Consider the following 26,739-nt stretch of genomic DNA (forward strand, 5'->3'; position numbering starts at 1 on the left):
CCATTGCGGATGGGTGATGGTGGGAGACTTTGGTCAGATCGCTTACGGCAAACCAACCTAGTATGAGTATCCCTGACTATTGGTACAGCTTTGCTGGTCATGGCGATACACAAAGCCTTTCACCACGTTAATGTATCCTCACTCAAAAAGTGGGGATCATGTATCCTGTAACCTTTTTTACTTCCAATTTATGAAATATTGACTGTAATTCATTACTGAGTTTTAAAAGTATAATTTTAAGGTCAAGATAAGATTAATAATGTAACGAACTTCACAGATAACCGCTGTTGTTAATGTTTGACATATACGTCGTGAATAATTTGTTACATGGGCATGGCATAAGTTGTAGTGTGAGATGGTTTCGTAAAATATACTGCAGTGGCCCACATATTCCCTTAGTGGCAAAGAAATGATGACGAGCACAGAGTGCAATATCCTTCCTAGACATTGCCCCTTTTGCTCCGGAAGGTGTCACAACTCGCAGGGTGGAACTTATGTAACTTTAATATGGGTGTGTATGGATATGTTTTCTTGTCCTTGTGTGTGTGTGTGTAGCGGGGGTGGGGGGGGGGGGAGTTTCGCCTTTTTATGTAAAAGAATTTTTTCCCGTCGGTAGAATTCATTGAAGGACATTTTGAAGGACCCTTTATGGTTTCCATTTATTTTTCATTTTTGTGGCATAGTTGAGATTCCTCTAGGAATCACCTCTCCACTGTAAAAGCCTTAGGCGCTTAAATTTATGTTCATAGATTAGACTGACTCTCTCTCTCTCTCTCTCTCTCTCTCTCTCTCTCTCTCTCTCTCTCTCTCTCTCTCTCTCTCTCTCTCCATGAAAGACTGCCCTAAGATGCCTTCAGTAGTTTATGTACTCCAATTCACATGTGGGTTGTTGATATTTACTTTGTGTAAGCAATTTGTGAATGAATGGGTAAGTGGATGTATATTGAAATTGTAAGGTTGTTAATGGCAATACAAGCTTGAGAGAGAGAGAGAGAGAGAGAGAGAGAGAGAGAGAGAGAGAGAGAGAGAGAGAGAGAGAACGACCCAGTTGAGGGTAGAAGAGGTGGTTGTGATGTGATTGTGCCAGTTAAGATTCATCATTGCTCACCCTCTTCTTCCTCCTCCTCCTCCTCCTACGCCTCCTCCTTCCCCCTCCATCCCTCGTCATCTCCGCTATGCTGTCTCTTACAACCCCGTATGTCCTCCTTTTCTTCCTCCTTTCCTTTCTCTTAATTTCTTTCTTAGCTCTTTTGTGTCCATATTTGCTTCATCTTGTGCGTGACCTCTTGACATCAGTGTATTAGACGTATCCCAGATAACCATTCTTTTAATTATATTTTTTATATATTCTTTGTTATTAGTATTTTTTTTACATCTGTCATAGTAGTATCGGGTACATCTGCTCAAAGAGCCTGTTTATTACTCGTTTATTTTAAATTGCAGCTTTTACGTTAACAACTGTATTAGTGTCATACATTGTAACTTCTTGTGCTTATTACACGCTCTCTCTCTCTCTCTCTCTCTCTCTCTCTCTCTCTCTCTCTCTCTCTCTCTCTCTCTTTTCTGGTATGACTGGACAGAGAGAGAGAGTGAGAGAGCGCCATCCCCCCTTAAGCCCCTCCCCCTCTACTCTCCCCCTTGGGTTCCTGGGGGCCAGTTGTTCTCCGTCAGCTCTTTGGTTAGTGCCAAACATGCCCCCGTCTCGTTTTGTGTTCCACGTGTGTATGTGTGTGTCAGTGTCTTCTGGGCGTTTCCTCTTGAGAAACTAATGGGGGAAACTGATCGATATAATTGAAAACGCATAAACGAAAATATAAAATATAAGTGCCTTGTTATTATGGCAAAGTGTTTGGCTTTCCTGCCTTTTAGAGGCTGAAAATTATAATTTTTACGTCGAAGCCGTACCATTTGAGTCTCTGTTCACAGTCCACTGCGGGGTTATTTTATTTGCGAGCGTTCCCCAAATTGTAAGGACTTATTGATGGTAGTTGGGTAAATTGTAAAGCATGTGGAGTAAACATGGTGACCTTTAAAGCTCACGCACGCACTATGGTGAGGGATGGCTGGATTTTGACTTCTTTTTTTTCGTAAAAACACTTACCGCTTATGTGGTAAGTGTTAGGAGTTTAGAGTTGGCTGTACAGAAAATAAAAATTAAGCAGGTTGTGTACTAATAGAGTAAAATAATAAACTTTATAAAATGTTATTAGAACTGAATCAAGTATTGATTGATGAATGTATAAATATAACAGGTCAAATAATTAAGCGTTATGGTAATTGGATATTACCTAAGAAATTTGGCCTTATTAAAGAAATTCTTATAAATAGAAGATAAAAATGGTAGCACATGACTATGTAATCACAACACTAGACTGAATTCGCAGTCCCGATGGTACTCATCCAAATTATCTACTGCAGAAGTTTCGGTACTTCGTCACGCCCATCCATCGTTCCTGAATCATTGGAATATGAGATATGTTTTCAAGCTTTCAGCCTGTATATCTCGAAAAAGAATGAGAAACAAAAGTATGTAAAACATGTCATACAGCAATTCAATCTCAAAAGCTTAAGCACACTTAGGGACACAGACAAATTAGTTGGAGGCAACATGAAATATTAATGTTGGAAAACTAATATTTAATATACTAATCCCTAATTTGCTCTAAAGCGGCAATAACACCGAAGGACGCGTCATCAAAGAGTAGATTTAACTGTAACTGACAAATAAATTGGACCCGCAGGGTGGACGAAACGGGCACCGAAAGAAGACCCACAAAATATAAGTAAAAATGATGATATAAAAGCCTTTGTAGATAATACGTGTGTAAAGTATAAAAAAGCTAATTGGGACCTTCAGAGTTCAGAGAGTTTTAGGTATTCCATATTATTCCTTCTGTGTTAGATATCTTTACATTGCTTATGAGATCCAAATATGCTTATTATTTACACTGTTAACTTTGGAATAATATTCTGTTGAAAATATGTGGTGTCATAATTTGTGGATTGATAGGGAAATAGATTCCCAGATTTTTTGCGCGCATAGCAGTAAGAACGTACGCGGGTGCGCGCACACGCACCCACATATATACTGTATACTGTATAATATATATATATATATATATATATATATATATATATATATATATACATATATATATATTATATATAAATTATATATATATTATATATATATATATTATATATATATATATATATATATATATTATATATATATACATATATATATATATATATATATATATATATATGTGTGTGTGTGTGTGTGTGTTTGTGTGCTTGATTTGGCAATAACCCCTCTCTCTCTCTCTCTCTCTCTCTCTCTCTCTCTCTCTCTCTCTCTCTCTCTCTCTCTCTCTCTCTCTCTGTTTCGCCGACCGTGTCCGAATAAACGGATTTTGAGCGAAGCGAAAAATCTATTTTTGGGTGAGATAGCCATGGCGTCCTGATGGAAGGTTCCTGTTTGGTAGCTTCCTTGGGTATAAGACTACTAAGATATTCCCAGAGAATTTAACCACAGGTTATCACAGAATTCTAACTTCTGGAGCGAGTATCTCAAAGGTTTCCCTTTAAGACATCGTAATACAACAGGGGACACGCATGTCTGGTCGTGCCACATAGCTATCTCCACCCCGAACAGGGTTAACGCTTCGGTGTGTAAGGGCTGAGAATAGCTGGGAGCCGTTCCACAGCTAATCTCACTCGTGGCTACTACTGATACTCGAGACGTAAACAAACGGACGCCATTGCTCTAATGACGTCACGAGCGTCTTTATCCTGGCGCCAGTTGCTGCCCATCACCATGATACAATTGTGTAGGGTGGGAACAAACTGACGAAGTAGTAGGGAGGGTCCATCAGGACGCCATGGCTATCTCACCCAAAAATAGATTTTTCGCTTCGCTCAAAATCCGTTTTTTGGGCTCAAGCCATGGCGTCCTGATGGAAGAGTACCAGAGAATCAATGTATCGTGGTAGATTTTCCCCCAGAGTTAAGTGCCTAGGCATTGACAAAATAGCAAAGTAATCTTAGGTAAGAACCATAGGAACGAAGTATCCTACCCCCCATTGGTAGGAAGTTCCCATGGGCTATGCCGACGTCAAAGTGGTATTGAAGGGCTATTCATCTTGACAGAAGAGCTTTTAAGAGCTTAGAGATGAAGCAGAATGTTTGATATTTGTATAGGAACATTCTGAGTAGGCCAGTGGTGGTTGGGCACTGTGTGTAGGGTTCATCTCCTGATTATCAGAAGTAAGTATTCGAGTAGGAACCTTACTGAGACAAGGTGAATATAATTTAAGAATAGACATCTTAAATTCTTCATGACCATAAGAAAGGAGGAATAAATAAAACTATGACAGTATGTATTTCATAGTAAGTAGGAGCTGAAAGAGACGCACAAGTAATAAAATAGAAATTTTATTTCACAATGCAGAAAATAAATAATTTACAGCAAAAAGTAAAGTTCATTTACAGTAATAATAATGTACATAGAAATAAAGGCTTGCTCTTGAATCTGAAAGGGAATTTCAGGATTAGTAGGTACTCGTTCTCGAGGAACGCAAGTCTTTAAATAACACATCATGCTCAAGGCATGCGGCACTTGTGTAACACTATGACATTCCACCTGGGATAAGAACAGTTATAAAAGCACTAAGTGTTTTTAGACATCACTATGAATCACTCGAGGGTCAACATAGGCACCCGAAGAGTTAGAGTCCCAAGTAACTCACTGTTCTACGCAGAGTCAGGTGCAGGTTTCATAACACTACCTGCGGCTACCACAAAATGTTTGATTTCGTGCACTTGTTTCGCATAATGTTTAAAGAAAACTCGCGAGGACTTCCAGCCCGTAAAGTTCTTAAGGCTCTCGAAGTCCATGCTCTGAAAGAAGTTCAGAGAAGATGCCACTTTTCTAGGATCATGACCAGCGGGTGTACTGTTCGGATCCGCTCTGCGAATGAAGTAGGTGATTTTCGCTCTTAATTGTTTCAGTGACAGGTCGCTGCCCGATGTTTCTCCTTTGAAGAGTTGGCCTCCACCAAAGTTTGAAGTTCTGCGAAGATAGACCTTGAGACTCTCTACTGGACATAGAGAGACATCCTCCTTCAGGGGGCATATTCTCCAAGGGCCCCATCTTTTGGTGGGTAATTCATTTTTGGCGAGAAACGTCGGATCGGGGGAGAGGGTCACTTCTCCTGAATCAGCAAACAGGATGTGTCCCTCTTCTCTTGATAATGCCACTATTTCGCTGACTCGAGCTCCCGAGGCGAGAGCAAATAAAAATATAACTTTCTGAGTCAGATCCTTGAGGGGGCATGAATCATTGTCCAAGTTGGAGGCGAAATGGAGCACCTTGTCTAGTGACCAGGAGATCGGTTTCGGAGGGGGTGCTGGGCGTAGGCGAGCACATGCTTTCGGCAGTTTGTTAAAGATGTCGTTGGACAGATCAATTTGGAAAGCATATAGAATTGGTCTAGTCAAAGCCGATTTGCAAGTTGAGATCGTATTGGCTGCTAATCCTTGTCCATGAAGGTGAATGAAGAAGGACATACAGAAATCAATGGTGATTTCTTTAGGATTTTTTGCTTTAACAAAGGAGACCCATTTCCTCCAGGATGATTCGTATTGCCGTCTCGTGGATTCGGTCTTGTATTCCTCTAGGAAGTCTAGACTTTTCTTCGAGATCCCAAACCTCTTCTTTGCGGCAAGGGAGAGAAAATCATGAGATGAAGGTCCTTGATTTTCGATGATGAAGCGAAGACAGTCGACTTCTGTACTTGTTGAGAGAGAACTGGGCCCGGGAGAGGGATCAGCTTGGGCTGCAGCTCCAGGACCAGGGGGTACCAGTTGCTCCGGGGCCACTTGGGAGCCACTAGGGCCGCTGTCCCTTTGAAGGTTCTCAGTTTGGAGAGGACTTTCAACAGAAGGTTGGTGGGAGGGAACAGGTATATCTTCGACCATCTGTTCCAGTCCAGTGACATGGCGTCCACCGCTTCTGCTTTGGGGTCCTCGTACGGGGCTACGTACAGAGGAAGTTGATTGTTGTCGCTCGTTGCAAAGAGATCTATCTGAAGTTCTGGGACTTGATTGGAGATGAAGGAGAATGATCTTGCGTCTAGAGACCATTCCGACTCTATCGGGTTTGTCCGAGATAGAGCATCCGCTGTCACGTTGCGGAATCCTTGTAGGTGAACTGCAGACAGGTGCCACTTCTTCTTCTCCGCCAGACGGAAGATTGGGAGAAGCACCTGATTTATCTGGGGCGATCTTGAGCCCTGGCGATTGAGACAACGAACTACCACCGAGTTGTCTAGGGTTAGACGGATGTGGATCGAGGGTGGCGGGGATAACTTCTTCAGAGTAAGAAGGACCGCCATGGCCTCCAAGATGTTTATGTGGAACGTCTTGAATAGTGGAGACCAGGTCCCTTGAGCTTGTTTCAGGTGGGAGTGACCTCCCCAGCCCTCCAGTGAGGCATCCGTGTGGATGTTGAGTGATGGAGGAGGGTGTTGGAGAGGAATGGACCTTTTCAGGGCCATTGCTTCCGACCACGGCTTTAGGAGGCGTCGAAGTCTGTTTGGAAGCCGTCTCTTGAGGTCTCTTCGAGCGATGGATGCCGATCGTCTCCAGACTCCCGCGGCATCCTTTAGCTGTGCACGAAGCACTGGGTTTGTCACTGAGGCGAATTGTAGAGAGCCTAGAACTCGTTCCTGCTGTCGTCTTGAAATGCGTTTGGATTTCAGTAGTCGCTTGACAGACCCTGCTATTTCCTTCCTTTTCTTCTGGGGGATGGAAAGGCGGTGTGACTGAAGATTCCAGTGGATTCCCAACCACTGAAACTTCTGAGCCGGAGAGAGGCGAGATTTCTTCTCGTTGATCTTGAATCCCAGGTGTTCTAGGTACTGGGTAACTTCGTCGCAAGACTTTGTACACTCTTCGGGCGAGGGAGCCCAGACTAGCCAGTCGTCGAGGTAGGCCATCACCTGGACGTTTCTTAGGCGGAGCTGTTGTACTATGGCATCCGCCAGCTTTGTGAAGATCCGAGGGGCCACATTGAGGCCGAATGGCATGGCCCTGAAGGCGTAGCTTTTCCTTTGGAGTCGAAATCCTAGGTAGGAGGAAGCGTGATGGTTCATTGGAATGTGCCAATAGGCATCCGCCAGGTCTATAGAGACCGTGTAGGAACCCTGAGGCAGAAGGGTCCTTATTTGTTGAAGCGTCAGCATCTTGAATTTGTTGTTCTCTATGAACTTGTTGAGGGGGGATAAGTCCAGAATGACTCTGAGCTTGTCTGAGTCCTTCTTGGGAACGCAAAACAGTCTCCCTTGGAACCTGGTGGACTTTACCTTCCTTATCACCTTCTTGTTCAAGAGGTCTAGAACATATTCTTCCAGAATGGGGGTTGATGGTTGAAAGAACCGCTGGAAGATTGGGGGTGGTTGCACCCAACTCCAGCCTAGACCGTTCTTGATGATGCTGTGTGCCCAAGGATCGAAGGTCCAACGATCCTGGAATTGGCGGAGTCTTCCTCCCACCGGAAGCACTTCATTGCTTCTGGTGTCCCGAGGACTTGTTGCCTCGGCCGCTAGCTCCCTTTCCTCCTCTACCTCTGGAGGGACGACGAGAGGCGTCTCTGCTTGCACCCCTGGACGAGCCTCTACCTCTGGCATGAAAGGTAGTGGATGACTGCTCAAAGGCAGGGGTGAAGACCGGTGACTGTGACAACACCGGTTGGGGGACCAACTGAAAGGTCTGTTGTGGTTGGGCAACCACTTGGGAGGTAGCGGGTCCCGGAAACTGACATCGTTGTTGACGTTGCTGGGGTTTCGGCTTCTGAGGTTTCCTCTTAGGCTGAGGTCCATCGTCCTGAGAGGTTTTCCTTTTTCTGGACATGCCCCACTTGTGGAGAAGGTTCCTATTCTCCGTGGCGGCTCTGTCAGTTATTTCCTTGACAAGGTCAGAAGGAAACAGGTGCTTTCCCCAGATGTTGGAGGAAATCAGCCTCCGGGGTTCGTGTTTCACGGTGGCACCGACAAACACGAATTCACGACAGGCTCTACGAGCCTTTATGAAATGGTACAAGTCCTTCATTACCGTGAGTAAGTGGGATTTGGCCAGTACCATGTAGTGATCGGGTACCGCTGTGTCACAGGCCATTACTTCAAGTTGGACTTGATGAGAAAGCGAAGCTGCAAGCCTCTCCTTCGTGTCTTGTTCCCGGCGAAGGAGGTGGTCGTTGAGCTTAGGGAGGTCTTCATTAAACTGACGTCCGGCGACGTCAGGATCGAGCCTACCCACGACGAAAGTATGTTGGACATCTTTCCATTGCCTAGTGTCAGGGGGTGTCACGATGGAGAAGGGTCTGCACTCCTCCAGTGCAGGGCAGGGTTTCCCTTCTTCCGCCGCTTTAAGGCATGCAGCTAAGGCCTTTTCCAGAAATGGAAGAATCGCAGTGTCAGGTGCGACATAGGTAGGATGCTTCTTGCTCAAGGCAGGAAGCTTAGAGCAGGTAAAGCCCCTGCTCTTAAATGCGTTGGCTAGCATAGCTTGGGCCTTTGCGAGATCGAACACTATCTCTTCTTTAGGTTCGGTCTCCTCCTTCGAGGCAGGTTCGGCACGAAGTCGGACGTAACAGTCCGGGTAGGCCTCGAAGCTTGGGAAGAACTCCACATCTTCCAACGGGACCGTGCCGATCTTGTCGCTAACAAAGATCCTGCCGGTTGCAATAACCATATGCTCTGCATACCTCCACGGGTTGGCATGAGAGCAAGCTGGGAGATCCTTGACCGAGATCTTCTTCGTGTCTCTGGATCCAATCATAGACCTGATGGACTCCTGGTTCTCCTTCAGTCTGTCGTCCATGACAGCTCTAATCAGTCGGATCAGTTCTTGGGTGGAAGAGGAAGGATCCGGGGTCGAGGAGGTAGACGGAAGGGACAATTCCGTCGGTGTAGGAGTAGGCGGAGGGATGGACGAGGGAGTAGCTCCAATCTCCGACTCGGTGTATTCCACCTTGTCTTCGTCCTCTTCGGCTCCTTGAGCCATAAGCGTCTTCTCCGTGTCTTCCGAGACGTCGGAGATCCGTTCATCATCCTCGGAATCCAAACGGCACTCGTGCATGGACTGAGCCATGACCACATCAGGTTCCACTGAAATTTGGACAGTGGGGATTGCTTCCTTTGGAACCACTGAATCAGGGGAGGCCTTAGGGAACAACAGGGACCTCAGTTCTTCGGTGGCCAGGTACGGTCCAGTAGCATTTCTCTGAAAACCACGCACCCACTTGCGCAGTTTCTCACGAGCAATGTCTCTAACCTCCGCTGAGGGAGGGTTATGGAAGGCCTCAACTAGATAGGCCTGGCAGACCGTACATTCCAGTGGATTCCAGAACTTCCAATCCCCTTTCTTGTCTGAGCAAGGGGCGTGAGTCCTGCACGCCGTATGTCCGTAAAACTGGGAGCGTTTCACAGCACAGTAGGCGAAATCGCACTTCATCTGCTCCTCCTGTGGAAGAAAGAGAAAATGAGTATGGGGGAGCCATAGGAATGGCTCTTAAATTAAGTTAACATTAATCATTAATTTTAACTTAAGGAAGGTGTGATGCATAGAGAATGAAACAGTAAAGGAGACACGCTCCATGCATCTCGCCCGGCTGGTTACCATAGGCTGGTCCTGGGATAATCCAAATGACCTAGATCATTGGATATAGTTTCCTAGGATTCCCATTATAATGGAACTCCATGGAAAGCCAAGGACAAGGTTGGGATCGAATTCATTCGGTTCCCAGATAAGAGCCAGAAGGCCTCATTAAGGGTAATTGCTTCTGGCAACCAGCCGCGCTAAGATGCACATAGCATGCTGGAAATAGAAGAATGCAAAGAGACAGCATGATCACTAATAGAGCAGTACTAGGTACTGATCTTAGAAGCAAAGCAGCTTATCTATTTGCGAGGTAGGGCTATCTAGTCTTATGATAGCTAAAGAGAGGGGGTGCAAGTATTCTTGACGCCTCCGGGGCATCCGGCAGCCGCCGGCACGCCGGAGCTCGCTCCAGCATAGATTCTGGCATTAGAACAGACAATTTTCAAAGTCAGTTAGATACCAGGATGGCGGCCGCCGGCACAACGGCGGCACGCCGGCAGGGAGCGGCGGCTCCGGCAGCCGGAGGATGCCGGATTGGTGACGGGTAAGGATGGTACAGGTAGTATCGGGTTGCCGGCAGTATATGCCGGCACTCCGGAGATCGACCGGCAAGCGGACGAATAGATAGGAGTAGGAGAGCCGCCGGTAGTAGCCGGCGGCAGCCGGCAGTCCCTCGGTACACGGGGGGCTGGGGGCAAGGGTAGGGAAGTCACCAAGAGGGAGGCAGGTATTGCCGGCAGTAGAGGCGGCAAGAGACCGGCACCCGGATAGAGAGAGAGACAGGGGGAGGGGGGAAGGGATGTAGGAAGTACCGTCAGGGTTCCAGACATCCCTCCCCCTCCCTGAGGGGGGGTACCCATGATAGAGACAGGCTCTAGCATCCAAGCAGGGGTCACTAGGGACCGGGAGCAGGTAGCCCAAGGGAGGGCTAGGGAACACCCAAGAGGGGGGGGGGGGAGACTCCCCTATGCAGAGCTACACTAGTAACTAACCTTATAGGACACTATGAAGGTATATGTACCAGAGCGGACAGCACAGGGAAGCTCGGGTAGCCCTACTCTTCCACCCTAAGGAGGAATTGTAGGACAGGGGACAGATGAGTATAAACTAACCTAAGCATAGGCTAGGCTATACAAGAGATAGGTGGGGAGGGAGAAGAGAGGGGTCTTCCCAGGAAGGGTTTCTGTACCAGAGCGGCCACAAAGGGAAGGGAGGACACTCCCTAACCTAAGATTAGGCTGATCAGCTAAAAACGGTGCAAGAGTACAGTTTCAGCATGGAACAGAGAAACCTTCCTAACCCGGCCTATATCAGGGCTAAAAGTCCTGAACTAGGCAAGGAAGAAGACATATCGCTATCGCAGGAAAGTCGTAGACTATCCTAGCCATAGAGGTAGGCTAGCCTAACCTCACTCTCAGACGCAATCCTAAAGGGGGTTCATTCCTTTAGGGAGGACTGAGAGGCGATATAATACTCTATTAGACAATAAATCCCTTTACTCAGAAAAGGGATCAAGGCTAAATAGAGGGAGTGCCAAGGCAGGGGATGAAGGAAGCATATAGGGGTCCTAAGGTTAGGTTAGGCTAGAAAGAATCACTGACTAGCCTATCCCCTATATGGTCCCTGAAGGCGAAAACATTTGCATCACTAGTCAAAAGTATTGTAAAATAATAATGCCACTATCTTCATAACTTAGTCTAGGATCACTGATAAATCATGCATGAACACTTGTATATAGGCTCCTGGCCTGGGGGCTATAGTAGCCGACTGGTATGAGGTCAATCGATGACCGATAAAAAGCGTCTAACACGATATAAAAGTTCCTAGCTATGAAGACTAAATAAACTAATGTATTCGATTAGTATATAATGCCGGAAGCGTTGTTGTGGCTAACTAAATAAGACATGCAAAACAACAACGACGCCATAAAATGGCGGGTCCGGTAGAGGCACAGCTCCGCCACAAAACATCAATTATTTCGCGAAATAATATTTACTTTACGGCCAGAGCTTAATTAAACAATACTGGAACCTTGTACTCAACTTTCCAGAAGAAGGCGAGGCTGAAGGTAACGACATAGCGAAGATGCAAAACGATAAAGTTCACACAAGGGAAAATCCGTCTCAGTAGGGCAGCTACTAAACAAAGGATAAAGACGCTCGTGACGTCATTAGAGCAATGGCGTCCGTTTGTTTACGTCTCGAGTATCAGTAGTAGCCACGAGTGAGATTAGCTGTGGAACGGCTCCCAGCTATTCTCAGCCCTTACACACCGAAGCGTTAACCCTGTTCGGGGTGGAGATAGCTATGTGGCACGACCAGACATGCGTGTCCCCTGTTGTATTACGATGTCTTAAAGGGAAACCTTTGAGATACTCGCTCCAGAAGTTAGAATTCTGTGATAACCTGTGGTTAAATTCTCTGGGAATATCTTAGTAGTCTTATACCCAAGGAAGCTACCAAACAGGAACCTTCCATCAGGACGCCATGGCTTGAGCCCAAAAAAGGCTATCCAATCTATATGTGTCTATTTGTGTGCAGTGTCACGGCCCCAATTACATCGCAACTTCACTGTTTCTTGAATTTGTTGAATTAGCTTTGAACTGAAAACCATTAAAACAGAAATTGAATTACTGAGTTTATTAATCTCAGGTTTGGTTTAGAATTAGCTCAGGTTAAAATACAGAGGTTAGTGCTTAAGCCAACAATACCAAGAACGTGTGTGTTTGTTTGTATCACAAAGAATTAGGAGGTCAATGATGTGGAAGGTGTTGATATAAGAAATTGCTGTTATTCAGTTAGAAACATAGAATGAATGTACGCTGAAAACCTATTCATTTATTGAAGGTTTGGTCGATACAGAGCTATGGAAAACATTCAGACTGAAACCTGGTGTACAAAAATTGATAAGAAAGTAATTTTGTTATATTATTTCCCTTCCAGTAGCTAATCGAAATATTTAGATTTTTAATAATTAGTATATCTTTTGTAACATTTAGTTTTTTGCTTTCTAATTTTTCGCGCTTAAAATGTATAGATATGTTGAGGGATGGATGGATGTAGGTAGATTGCCGAGTATATTGAATATACAGAAACAAATTATTTTGTCTACTTTTGTCTCTATTAACCATAATCTCTCTCTCTCTCTCTCTCTCTCTCTCTCTCTCTCTCTCTCTCTCTCTCTCTCTCTCTCTCATACAACATACACTTACCCTTTCAGGTTCATTACGATGGTCCCTCCCACGGCTGAACTTAATTACGAATGACCTTCGTGTAACTGAACTTATTGCATCCAGTGTTGCAGTGATGCTAATATTTCTATTTTTTTAATATGTATTTTAATGGAGGATCCATCTAGGTAAAAAAAAAACTCAACGTAAGAATGTTTTTTTTTTATTTATGTATTTTTTTATATATAGATAATTAACATTCATGGTTATCGTTTAGACTATTACTGGTATCCTCTCTGATGACTGGAATCGGTAAAATCAACCTCTTACATACATACATATATATATATATATATATATATATATATATATATATATATATATATATATATATATATATATATATATATATATATATACACACACAATAGTGTACCTGAACATTCAAACATGACGGTTGAATATTTAGATAGATATGCACACACTTACGCACTCGCACACAGATTTAAGCCTTTATTATATAAAAGAGAGTAATAAACAAAATGATGTAATTTTCAGAAGTACATGTTTGTATCTCTTTAGATATATTTTCGTCTCGCTTTCGTAATTATGAGTAATGTTCATCTATAAAAGATTTTGGAATAAGTTTCCATTATAACGAGGAAGTTCTTTGTTATTTGAGATTCATGCCATAAAAACACAAGAAATTTGCAATTTTCTGTCTTTTATCTGTAGACGCTGTCTTCAGCTTATATTAGATGTTATAGAGTTGAGCTGCTTTTTCATAGATTTTAGGGTTTAGTATCCCTCATACTGGTAAGTCCTTTAGGTAACGTATGAGACACACTATTAAAATAGCCTCAATTGCTGTACCCTAATTTAACGAAATAATTGTTTAATTTGTTTTAAATGGCTTAAGTAAGTTATATTACGTGACACATGAATGAATTAAAGGCGATGATGCCTGTTGATATTTTCAGACATCTTAATGTTCATGTATCGAACCCTCCTTCCTGGGTGACTTCGTTGAATTAAGCTGATGGTTATTACGGGGAATTGTAAGTTGAATGACTGATGTTTATTCGTCATTTATCGTAGGCTGGAATAAATTTGCAAGAAAGAACACGCCCGAAACTTTTATCCTTTATTTTAAATGAGATAGTTAAACTAATATTAGAATTTGATAGTATTTTGTTGTAATTATACATTTTGTCGTAAGGATTCGCCATGTTAAGTTATTTTACGATTCAGAGTGAACTGTCAAATATATATATATATATATATATATATATATATATATATATATATATATATATACAGTATATATATATACTGTATATATATATATATATATATATATATATACTGTATATATATATATATATACTGTATATATATATATATATATATATATATATATATATATAAATGATCATCTCAACTGGAAAACACGAGGGTCGTTTTTTTATAGTAGGCCTACAGTCCAAAGCTCTTGTTATAGAAATGTAAGGAATGTGACCACTTTGCTCTTATGAAGTCAGACTTATTCTTACTCGCATAGTTCATAGTCCTAGGTGTCGCACTTTTCTCTAATATTGATTATGCCCCATGACATATATCTTCTAGCGCTTTTCCTTTTATTTATCCTCATCTTGTGCAATCTGTTTTTTAAATATTTTTATGGTTATTTTTTACCTTTTTTTCTATTTACATATTTTTAATTGACTCATCAAAAATGAGTAAAACCTACAATTGCTTGAAGAAAATAATTGACGTTCTGGGATTTTTTTTTTAGTGGTCCATGTCACTGCTCCAGGATCTTTTATATATAAAAATTTCATCTATTTATCGTTCTGCAGTTTGGCGTTTAAACTGACCAATAATTTTTGTGGAATAATTTGAAAAGGAAACTGGCATGTTTAATGTTGAAGAAGATTAGATTATTAAAGGCTTCTCAGTTCCAGTTAGCTTGATTTTTATGATTTTACAAAACTTTAATTTGCTTCTTTGTTTCTTCCAGTACAATTACAAGTTTCACGTTAAATTTAAACATATTTTCTTTTTTAACCTACAGTATTATCATCTTTGTTACCATAAAAAAAAATTTCGATATTCATTATTCTATTAACTTAAGGGTTTTGGTGCCATCTTATCCTACGAGGTCGATGGTCTGCCTGCCAAATTTAATTCAACATTAACTCATCATAAATACATACTAAGGAAGATTGTCTGTCTATATGTATGATTGTTCTTCACACTTGCATTGTCCCTTATTTTGTGTTCGTTGAATGATTTCAAGAGTTTCACCAAGCAGAGATGAATGCTGTTCGTTACGTATTGTAGATTAGAGTCACAGGAAAAACTGTTCAAGCCCTATAATAGGCTTTGGAAAGGAAACCGGGGTTTTCCTGGTTTGAGAAGGGAGCCCGCTTACAATAATTCTTAGACGAGTAGGCTTTAAATGTTTAGCCTTCTAGAAAAAAAGAGTTATAAACTTGAGCCAGCTGGTAAATATTCTTTTTGTGATTTTGTATGGAAATTATTGGAGGAGCGCAACTTTGGTACGGGTTAAAAGAGGAAAAGTTTTCGTTTTTAACAGCTTTTTAATGTTTAATGTTCTGATTACATATATTTTTATCATTACTCTTAAAGATATTATAATGTATTCAGTGCTTATACTGATTTTTTATTTTTTTTTTAAATCATGATTTTGGCTATCTGTGTTTTTCTAGGTTTTAACTACTCTTCAATCAATATTTCTTAGAGCCCCCAAAATTTTTTAGACATCTTATTATTTGTGTACTTAATTTTGAAATCTGTCCTTTTATTTGATGTTCTAACCCATTTTAATATAGAGAACACTCAATGTATTTATTGGAAATACGTGATTATTATTATTATTATTATTATTATTATTGTTTTTGTTGTTGTTGTTGTTTTGAATATCATCGGGCTACAAGAGTGTCTGTGGATTCAAATGTGCGTTTGTTCATTCCTTTCTTTGTACCGTTGTTTGGTGATGTGAACTGGTTGGGAAAAATAATTGCTAAATGCCTCTCGGGATCGAACCCTTTCCATGAGGTCATGGAAATTTCTCCGTATTATTGCCATGTATTTTATTCGTTATCTGTTACAAGGAGACAGCATTCAGTTAAATCGTTATATCATTGGAATAAATGATATCCTTCAACTTGCATACGGTCATTGGGGTTTCTTAAGGGTTCCTATTTAATCTGATACAATTCCATTTACGCAATCGGTATTGCTGTCAAAAAACGTTCATATCTGAATCGCAAAACATTTGGTATTTCCCTCGTGAGGAAATGTATTATGGATAGCATCCGGTTTTGATAAGAATTTGACACGTTAAGTGCGATATGATTCTTGATTGTGTAGATTTATTTTCGATTTGTGCTTGGTTCGTTACTCATAAGAACCTTGTATGTTTCGTTGGTTCGATATGGATCTGGGCAATGTTCAGAGATTGTTCTCTCTCTCTCTCTCTCTCTCTCTCTCTCTCTCTCTCTCTCTCTCTCTCTCTCTCTCTCTCTCTCTCTCTCTCTCTCTATATATATATATATATATATATATGTGTATATATATAGCCACTATATATATATATATGTATATATTATTATTATTATTATTATTATTATTATTATTATTATTACTAGCTAAGCTACAACCCTAGTTGGAAAAGAGGGATGCTATAAGCCCAGGGGCCCCAACAGGGAAAATAGCCCAGTGAGGAAAGGAAACAAGGAAAAATTAAATATTTAAGAACAGTAACATTAAAATAAATATTTCCTATATAAACTATAAAAACTTTAACAAAACAAGAAGAGAAATTATATAGAATAGTGTGCCCGAGTGTACCCTCAAGCAAGAGAACTCTAACCCTAGACAGTGGAAGATCAAGGTACAGAGGCTATGGTACTACCCAAGACTAAAGAACAATGTTTTGATTTTGGAGTGTCCTTCTCCTAGAAGAGCTGCTTACCATAGCTAAAGTCTCTTATACCCTTACCAGTACAGTAATTAGTCCCTTGATCGAATAAGAAGTGTTTGGTAATATCAGTGTTGTCAGGTGTAAGAGGAAAGACGAGAATGTGTAAAGAATACGCCATACTATTCGGTACATGTGCAGGCAAATAAAAAATGGAGCCGTAACCAGAGAGAGGGATCCAATGTATTACTGTCTGGCCAGTCAAAGGATCCAATAACTCTCTCTCTCTCTCTCTCTCTCTCTCTCTCTCTCTCTCTCTCTCTCTCTCTCTCTCTCTCTCTCTCTCTCTTATATATATATATATTATATATATATATGTATATATGTATATATATATATATATATATATATATATATATATATATATATATATATATATATATATTTCAGATTATGCCTTTGCTAATTTAGAAGTTTAGAAAAAATCGTCTACCAGAAATTTTATGCGAACATCATCTTATTATCATGTACAGAACCTCCTCAGACTGATAAAACTACCGGAAATTACAACAACAGATACGAAATTTTGTATATTGCTAACTAGTCTTATCACCAACATTCTCTTTAGCTTTACACACAAATTTTTTAACATTGCAATCATTGTAGCCTCACAAACATTAGATAACAGGGTAATGTATATCATATGGATCAGTATTTACTTCAGAAAGTCCGTAATCAACCAAGCAATAAAATTGGGGGCTTGTTAATTTTTTCTCTCACATCGAATGAAGGATAAACAGGTCTGGGAAAACATCATTTACTATGTACTACTAGGCAGCAACTCTTCTCCCTTGAAAACCCAACAAAACCTTCGAAAATTGCATTTGGTGACTCTAAGAAAAAATTCAACATCTTGGTTGTATTTAGAGTATGGGAGAGGGATAACAAAACTATAACAAACATGTCTTACTATAATTTTATTTTACTTACAATTTATTCAGCAATGTGAACCTTCAATTTATGTTCTTTATTTTCTGGTGGTCAGAGTTTCAGGCCTTATTACCTGACAGCCAATCGTGTTAATATTTAAATAGAACTAAAAGTGACCCAGGAATTCCCACCGATGTTAATTCCATTCAAATAACCCAAGACATGTAACATTACACTTGGTGAAACTTGGAAAAAAAAATAACTTCTAGGTTGTATTTAGAGGTGAGAAAGGGATAATAAAACTAGGAAACATATTTTACGGTATTTGAATTTTACCATCAATTTCTCCAGTAATTTGAATCCTCAATTGTCATTCATTTTCCCGGTGTTCGGAGATTCAAGCGTCATGATAACCCGACAACTAATCGTTTAAATATTTAAGTAGAACTAAAATTAACCCATGAGCTCCTTCCAATATCAATTCTAGTCAAATGACCCAAGATATGGAACAGTTTTAGCACTGTGTAAGAAATCGCTCAGGTTGTGCACATTCGATGGAATATCAAAGGAGTGTTTTGTTCAGTAATTGCAATGTGTACCATAACAGCTTTAGGTGCAATGAAAACGTGATTTAGATATTGCCTGAATCAATCAAAGCAAATGCTATGATTTTCTGAGTTTTTTAATAATTCGCGCAATTTAAATTTGGGTTTTTTTAATCAACATTGATGTTATTACCCTCAGCAACTTAGTTGTTGTGAAGCATATATTTTGATAGGCGTGTAATTTTGTATGTTTGTCTGTGCGTTTGTGATTCGCATAACTCAAAAACTATTTGACCGAATGTCATCAAATTTGGTGGGATGATTGGCCGCGATCCAATTACAATTTGATGAGATTTTTGGGAGTCCTGGGGGTCAAAGATCAAGGTAACGAAAAGGTCAAAAAGTCTTTTTACTATATTGTTTTTCATTTTGATCTGATTTGCATGAAACTAAGGCCAAAATGAATATAATTCAATTGCCTATCTTTTGAAATACATCATGATCAAGGTCAGTGTCACAAAAAGGTCAAAAAACGTGTTATTACTCTATCGTGGGCAAATCTCATGATATTTGGTGGGATAATTGGCCATGATCCAAGGACAATTTTATTAGATTTTGGGAGTGATTTAGTCTAGGTCACGAATAAGGTAAAAAACGTATTTTTTGCCATATTGTGGCCAATTTTCATCTGATTTGAATGAAACGATTGCCAAAATGTGCATAATTCAATTGCTTATCTCACCATACAAATATGAAAATTGTTTTTGCGTTTATTACTTTTCGACACTTGAACCACAAATGCACGTATTTTGAAATGAGTTCGAGGATAGCGGGCCATTAAACGCAGATGGGATTTTGATGGTTATTATTGCTATCCTAAGAGAGATCATAATTCCAACTCTTGTTGCACCTTCGTGTTCAATACGTGTCAGATCCTTCATCATTACTTTGACCGAATCCACAAAGGAAATAAGGGCCCCGACGGTAACCCCGGGCGAGTGGAACAATTCTGCATGTAAATTCCTTCATGCACGTATTTAGTGTTACTCATAATATCAAAGGTTGACAGGTTTGATGGAATCGCTGTCCCGATAAGAAAGAAGATTTTCGTTATAATGCCGATTCTTTTAGTGCTGAGGCGTTTCGTATTAAGGCAACGTGTTCAATGTAATGATTAGAAATTCATGAGTATACACAAAAGATATATATTCTTTACATTTACACATACTAGACAAACAGATACGCCTGTAGAAAAAATAGAACTTAACCAAATTCGTTGGGAAATGATTTGCTTGATATTTTTATTTTGAAAATAGTAAATAATTTTCATTTTATATTGAGGTATAATGTACAGAAGAGTATTTTTATCGACCCATATTTGTCGGTCTTGTTACAGAAACAGTTTGAAATTTTCTTAAAGAAAGCTTTTTCCGAACTTGAAGTGATTTCAAACTTCTCTTTTTCATAATAGGCGTCGATGATACACTTTTGGTACTTCAAGGACCCACTAAAAATAAAACGTTCGTATCAAATTTCCCGTAGTGTTAAAAATAGCTGAAAAATTGTTTATTTAACTATAGATAACATATCTTAATGCTTGGTGGTAAGTTTACATGAAAATTAGAGCAATGGAGGTTACACTTGGAATTTGATGTCATTTTAAGGAAGAACATTTTTGAAAATAGAATAATGTTGATACTATACATAGAGCTTATTTGTTATGAATCACTTGTTTTATTTTCATCAATATTTTGTCTTCTCTTGCTTTTTTTTCGATGACAATTCATGCACAAATTCACGATCTAAATTTGTGAACATTAACAAAAAAGTTTTCAAACACGAAGCAAAGAAACTACAGAAAGGAATTATGCTCTGCATAGAGAATGACATATTGGCAAGTTTGCACCCTTAAACAAATCTTAGAATTATAACTTTTAACTGAACATTCCAAACAATGTTAAGGCATAAATAGCGGCTAAAGTAAGCGATGCCCTCCATTTTGGCTTTCGTAATTTGTTTACATGTTGTCAGTTGCAGTGCAACCTACGTGTGCTGTTATTTGACGTACTTACCAGCCAGATCTGGGAAGCACTTAGGGAGGTCAACACGAACTGGGAACTAGCTGGCCAAGCTTCTCTAGCTGCATTGTATAAACTACTGTTTATGTTCACCTGTTAGTCAGATGTTAAGGGCCTATGTAAGTAGAATGAATTGAAATTCTATATCGAAAACCAAGTATGTATAAACAGTGATGAAAATTAATTTCATCTATTTGGATAAGGTATGTACCTTAGGTTTATACAGTATGCTGTATTTTATTATCGAAAATGCTACTGAACGTTACCAAACGACACCTATAAAGTGGTCCCCCTGAAGAGAATTTATTATTGCATTTCATATACAAAATACATGCACTGTAGATGTTAGGTGAGTGGTAGGGATTTCATGTCATTAATGTCAATGAAAGTTAATAAGTTGGGCGTTGGTTATTCTTTACTCATTCAGTGCAAAGCAGTTCCACGGCTATATCAACATTTCAGAAGCATATGACGTTTCTGCCATTAGAAATATATAGTGTACTAAATAATGTAAATTAAGTCAGTATATATTATTTGAATTTTATATTAACTTTTCTCATGATAGATTATTTTTGTTACAGTTTATCGGCCATAGTAAATTCACGTTCAAGATTCGTTAGGTTATAATATTCTAGATTAAATTAATGCATTAAATAGAAAAAGATTCAACGTTGTTAGACAAACTTGAATCTCCAATAGGTATCTTTTGTGTATACTCGTGAATTTCTAAGTGGTTGTTATCTGCATGGAATACGATCATTTTGGGAGAGGGACCTCGGTCTGGCAACGTACCGTAGTTCAAGTTTTAAACAGTTAGGTAAATGTATGTTTTGTTACTTCCAAAATAATGTAATTATATATATATATATATATATATATATATATATATATATACATATACATATACATATATATATATATATATATATATATATATATATATATATATATATATATATATATATATATATATATATACATATATATATATATATATATATATATATATATATATATATATATATATATATATATATAATTTTATTCATCATCACCATCATCAGCAGCAGCCGTAACTAGTCCACTGCAGAACAAAAGCCTTCCACTCGCGTCTGTTTATGGTCTTTCTATGGCAGTCTATATCAGCAAATTTTCTTAGTTCCTTCCCTGCTTCTTTTGTAATCTCTAAGGACTCATTCTGTTGTTCGCAATGTCCAGTCCATCTATTATCTGTCATTTGTCCTGCCTATGTACATTTCTTTTTTTACTTCTTGTTAGAATATTTTCTACTGTATTATCCATGTTGATATTTTCTGTCTATAATTGTTATTCCCATCATTATTCTTTCCATTACTCTTTGAGTTCTAACTAGCTTAAGTTCTAATCAATGTGCATATGTTTGCGTGTCCTAAAGTCCAAGTGCTTATATAAACTTACAAACTTGTATTCGTAGTTTTCAAGTTAGTTTTTTATTAGATTGATATGTGTTCAGTAAGAGACAAAATTAAAAAAGTAACTACGTTATGATCTTCAGACAAAAGAAATTAATTCTAACAGACGCTCATTCTTATTTGCCATTATACGTGTACTGTATAGTGGCCTCATAATAAAGCAGGTTAGACTGCAGTCTACTCCACATTTATGCGACTGCTAGTGATAAGAGGCTGAATCTAATGCTTAAGGCTATCGAAGACATGATATGAATGTTGGCAATTGCATAGTGAATGACAAAATTTAATAGAAAATATGTAGGATATTAAAGTACATTTAAAAATGGCTCAAAAGTTAAGACATAACTTGGTAGTCCCATTGTAAAATGCAAAATATGAAAGTATTTAGGATAAGACACCGGACAACAAACTAGAACTAATGTTGTGCAGATTACCTCAAAGACTTTAACAACACGTCCTTTTTTGACGTTTTTATCATATAGCCTATCTACGATTCAAGTGACTCGTGTCTTTTGTATTATGGCATGAGTATAAATTCGCGTTTATGAAGTAACCATGTATAATTTTTTTGGTGACAGGTGTAAGAAAAATGTCGATATACCATTGTTAGCCATGTAATGATTCTAATACTGTAGCTGCACCCACGAGGTTAGGGTGGGAAGAGATGGGCTTGCTATTCTGTAAATGGTTGCTGCTTAAGACGTTATTTTGTTTTAAATGAAGCTCTCATAAAGAAGAGAAAGTAGAAAGGGGCCGGAGGTGTTGAATGTCTTTGGAAGTGAGGCACAACGTTGCGGCTAGTGACAAGGTATTTTGAATCATTGGTCGAGGCTATTCTGGCCTGTGATAGTAATAACATTATATCATGAGCTTGAGCAGTATTACGATGTGCACACAATCAGGAGAGGAAGAATGTAATGTTATTGGAAACATTTGTTTGTTAGAGTTGATTTGTTGAGAAAGAAAGCATTGTTGAATGCTAAGTTTATAGCGTTTACTAAGTGGGAGTGATGAATTTATTGTGTATTCGTATTAAAGAGAGCGGTTATCAAACAAGATGTACGGATTGTATTATATATCCCTAAAAGAGGATATGAAGGTCTCTGAGAATAATAGACAGAAGCGTTGAAATATTGGAGTAGATGTGGTACTTGAAATGTATTATATGGCAGAATAGAAAATTATTGGAGAGTCATCGGTGTATGTCAAAGGCCCCTTTACTTACCTTATTAATGATAATAAATGTAAAAAGGGAATTTCTCCTTAAAACACCGAAAGCACTAAAGTCCAAGCGAGTGTGTCGTTAAGTATTTATGAATTTCAAATTTAATCCCGTGTAGCATGCTTCTATTAATAACAGGAAATGTGTGATCATCACATGGACCACTACTAAATCTAGTGCAAGAGCCATCAGGAAAAACTCATTTTCAGTACATAACATAGCTGTGAGAATGTGTACTCTCGAGCTAATTACACGAAAACGCTAGGTGTTCATTCATATCATAGTTTGTTGCAGGTACTTTAGTAGGAAATTGTAGGTAGCGTATCTCCTTTTTGTATTTAATTATATGTACTTGAAAACGAATAATTAATGAGCAGGTTTCATGTCTTACCTAAAGTCACAATTATTAATTGTCATATGATACTCGTACTTTGCAAAATATTTTCTGCTGTCTATATACAATGGGATTTGAGCATCAATTTACTAAATGCAATGAATAAATTATTCACATGCATAACCATATCTGCTTTCTTGTGTCTGACAGAGAGATGAAAGGATGAGGAGCAAGTTCTCGTCTTCTCGGAATCTGTTATAGATATTATTCTATGATTAATTAATTCGATTCGGTACAAAATCAGATTGATGATAGCGATAAGTTTGACTTGATTATCTGGAAATACTAACTTTCTACTTTTCTCATTCATGATTGGATGTACATATCGCTGAGTAAAACATCAATTTACATTTTAAGAGAACATCAGACTTTTTTTATGGTTTCTTTTGCTTCTAAGAGACTAGGTAGCCCATTTTAAATAGAGAATGAAAGTTCATTGATTCTTTACCCTTTACTTAACTAAAAGTTTGAGTAGGTTAAACATGGATTTTCCAATTAATTATAACAGTAAACTCCTGTAAAAGTACCCCTTGTATCCCGTAGAGGCCATTGCCATTAGTAAGTACATCTCAAGAGGGCGCACTGCTGGTATTACATAAGCGTCTTTGCAGCAGTACTTCGGAGTTTAGCTACACTTGCTTTAAATCCTTTTACTTTACCTCCGTACCTGCTTCTTTTGTTACATCTTGCTATCCAACCTATTTTATCTTTGACTTCCAATTGCAGCTGTAGTATTTTTCAAGTTTCCCTAATTCCATAAATCCTATTCAATGCAATAAAATTAGGATTTGACTAATTAGGCGATTTCGTGTTATTTATCTACCCAGATTTAGTGTCTATTGGGGAAATACATTATTGCTAAGGTTTTGTGTTACCCGAGAACCTAAGCTATTTCTGTCTGTCGTGTTAATTAATAATGTTGATGCGGAGTTGCTCAGATCTATTGTTCTGTTATTGAAATATTTTCCTTCGTTTTGGATGTCAGTAGCATCCTGACTGATGACCTTCTGCTACAGAGGTTGGATTAAAGTGATGGTTTTCTTGTGGCAGTGATCGGGATTATTATATCATTTGAGAATTTTCCGTCAGTTTATTAGATTATTTGACTCCACTGATCCCATTTCTTAATGTTGAATTGGCGCGTGTATAACATGCATCCATGTGTTTTATATCAAATATTTAATCATTTGTCGTATGCTGAACAGTATTAATTATTATGAATACTGTCATAGATGTGAATTCTCTCGAGTTTCCGAGTACTCTAGTGATTTTATGAAATAGGATGCTCTTGCATCACACTCAGCTATATGTGTATATATATATATATATATATATATATATATATATATATATATATATATATATATATATATATATATATATATATATACTGGATATGAAAATATACTCTTCCGTTTATTTAATTTGCTGGTAGTTCATTATATGTAATATTGCAAGTCAAGTTAACGTTTATGTTTTATTTATTAATGATTATTATATTGCTAACTTCAACTTTTAATTCAATAGACCGTAAGGTTGTTTCGGGAAATTGATGGGCAAAAATGCCGACAATTTTTAGATCCTTTGGCTCGTCATATTGGTCTTGCATAATAATGATACGATGTCATTTTTTAGACTGATTGAGATATGAAATAAGACAATGTTATGTAATATTGAGCACCTGAAACTGAATAGTACTTTACTCCCCAAACAATGATGTATGAAAAGAACTTTTATAAGAAAAAGATTATAAAACTATTACGTCCGATCAGCCTATTTACCTAGCAAAATATATACATGGGGGTACACACACATTAGTATGTACTATACAACTGTTAGGCACTCCCGAGTACCGGGCTATATAGCCCAAATTTATAAATCGACCCGTCAATCAACTACACGCTTATGATGGTTCCTGTTTAGGGTCTCCTCTTCCTTTCCGTGTGCCTGTGCAGGGGGTGGGGAGGGTAGGGGTGGGTTGTCTATACTAGAGGGTAAAGTTCGTGCACCTTCAGTTCCCTTTCACTTTCAGGTACCAGCGATTCGTAACACTTGGGTGGCGAAAGAACACGGGAGACAGCAGGTCACAGACCTCTTTCTATGATATTGATATCAGCAAAACAAACAAGCAGGTTGAAAAGAATTCTCTCTCTCTCTCTCTCTCTCTCTCTCTCTCTCTCTCTCTCTCTCTCTCTCTCTCTCTCTCTCTCTCTCTCTCTCAACAGCGGTGCAGTACTTCTCGTAAAAGAAATGAAAATTTGATCGACATCTTGTCCTAAAACTCTGAAAGTATGCAAATATTGTAGTGAAAATGAAAAAAATTAAACATCTTATAAATGACTATTGTCAAGCAGAGGGGAGTGACTGACAGTCTATTTGCAATGCTATTGGCTGATATCGATTCACCATAAGTATGATTGCAAATATTTAAACTGTCTTTTTATTTTACTCCGAACTTCTCTGAAAACGTTACACTCATTTATGTTTTAGCTGTGTTTTCAGCACGTGGAGTTGGATTTTAGGACATGGGGTATTGGAAGGGCGCTCTTCCCAAGCCTTTACACTAGAAACTTGGCTTTATCGGATTGAGCTCTTCCTCATAGTCTTGCCCCGACTCACTTTCGCTCCTTTCTCCCTATTTCATCGTACGTTTTGATACGTTGGTTAGTATTAGGCGTTATTCAGAAGCCATAGCCTTTCTTTCCTTTTATTCTGGTGTGAGTTGGAGGGCACATCGTGACCCGAACTGATGATAATAGATGGAAGACAAAGGTGAAATGCAAAAGTAAAGGTGATCCGGAGGCAAAACATGTCAGCTGTTTTGTAGTTACCACTCCCACCCAACCGTTCCCTCGGATGTGTCAGGTTAAAGAGATTTTTATTCCTTCTGTATTCGGTGACAGCATTTGGTCTGTCGTCTTTTATCTAGTTGCCATTAATATAACGTGCTGAATATGACTCTAAGTAGATGTACCTGAGTCTGCACCCGGGAAAGACATTCGCGAAAGTAAAAACACATAAAAAGGGTCCCAGGGCGCTGGAGCATTGATTACAATACACCGAGTTCGCGTCGCCTGCGCAACTTCAGTTAGAATATCTGTGTGGATGTACTTTCTTCCATATCTCATTACGGTGTGTTTTAGTTCGCATTATGTTGAAGAAACATAAATATAGAAATTCTCTGACTAGTCGTATAGAATAGAAATGGAGAAATCGATGCGAAGCGCTATTGCAATCTCCACTTTGTTCATGAACGAGCGATTCGAATGATGTGATGAAGGCATTCGGACGACGTTGCATGTGGTGGTGGTGGCAGCGGCGAATGTGCTGTTGTTTTTTGG

At 39.0% G+C, this 26,739-nt stretch overlaps 1 protein-coding gene across 4 annotated transcripts in view; it reads left to right on the forward strand.

The window, feature by feature from the left end:
• The window catches only part of LOC137616404 (tyrosine-protein phosphatase non-receptor type 11-like), a 284,273-nt gene that overhangs the window by 75,189 nt on the left and 182,345 nt on the right, over positions 1–26,739 (forward strand). Inside the window, exon 1 of one of the 4 annotated variants that reach the window (XM_068346129.1) lies at positions 20,366–20,450. The exons of the other annotated variants lie outside the window; for them this stretch is intronic. The gene's annotated coding sequence lies outside the window, so the exon portion shown is untranslated. Of the gene's footprint in view, positions 1–20,365; positions 20,451–26,739 lie in introns of those variants that run through there. 4 annotated transcript variants of the gene reach the window in all.

This window comes from Palaemon carinicauda, chromosome 22 (genome assembly GCF_036898095.1).
Source record: "Palaemon carinicauda isolate YSFRI2023 chromosome 22, ASM3689809v2, whole genome shotgun sequence".
NCBI classification, from domain to species: domain Eukaryota; kingdom Metazoa; phylum Arthropoda; class Malacostraca; order Decapoda; family Palaemonidae; genus Palaemon; species Palaemon carinicauda.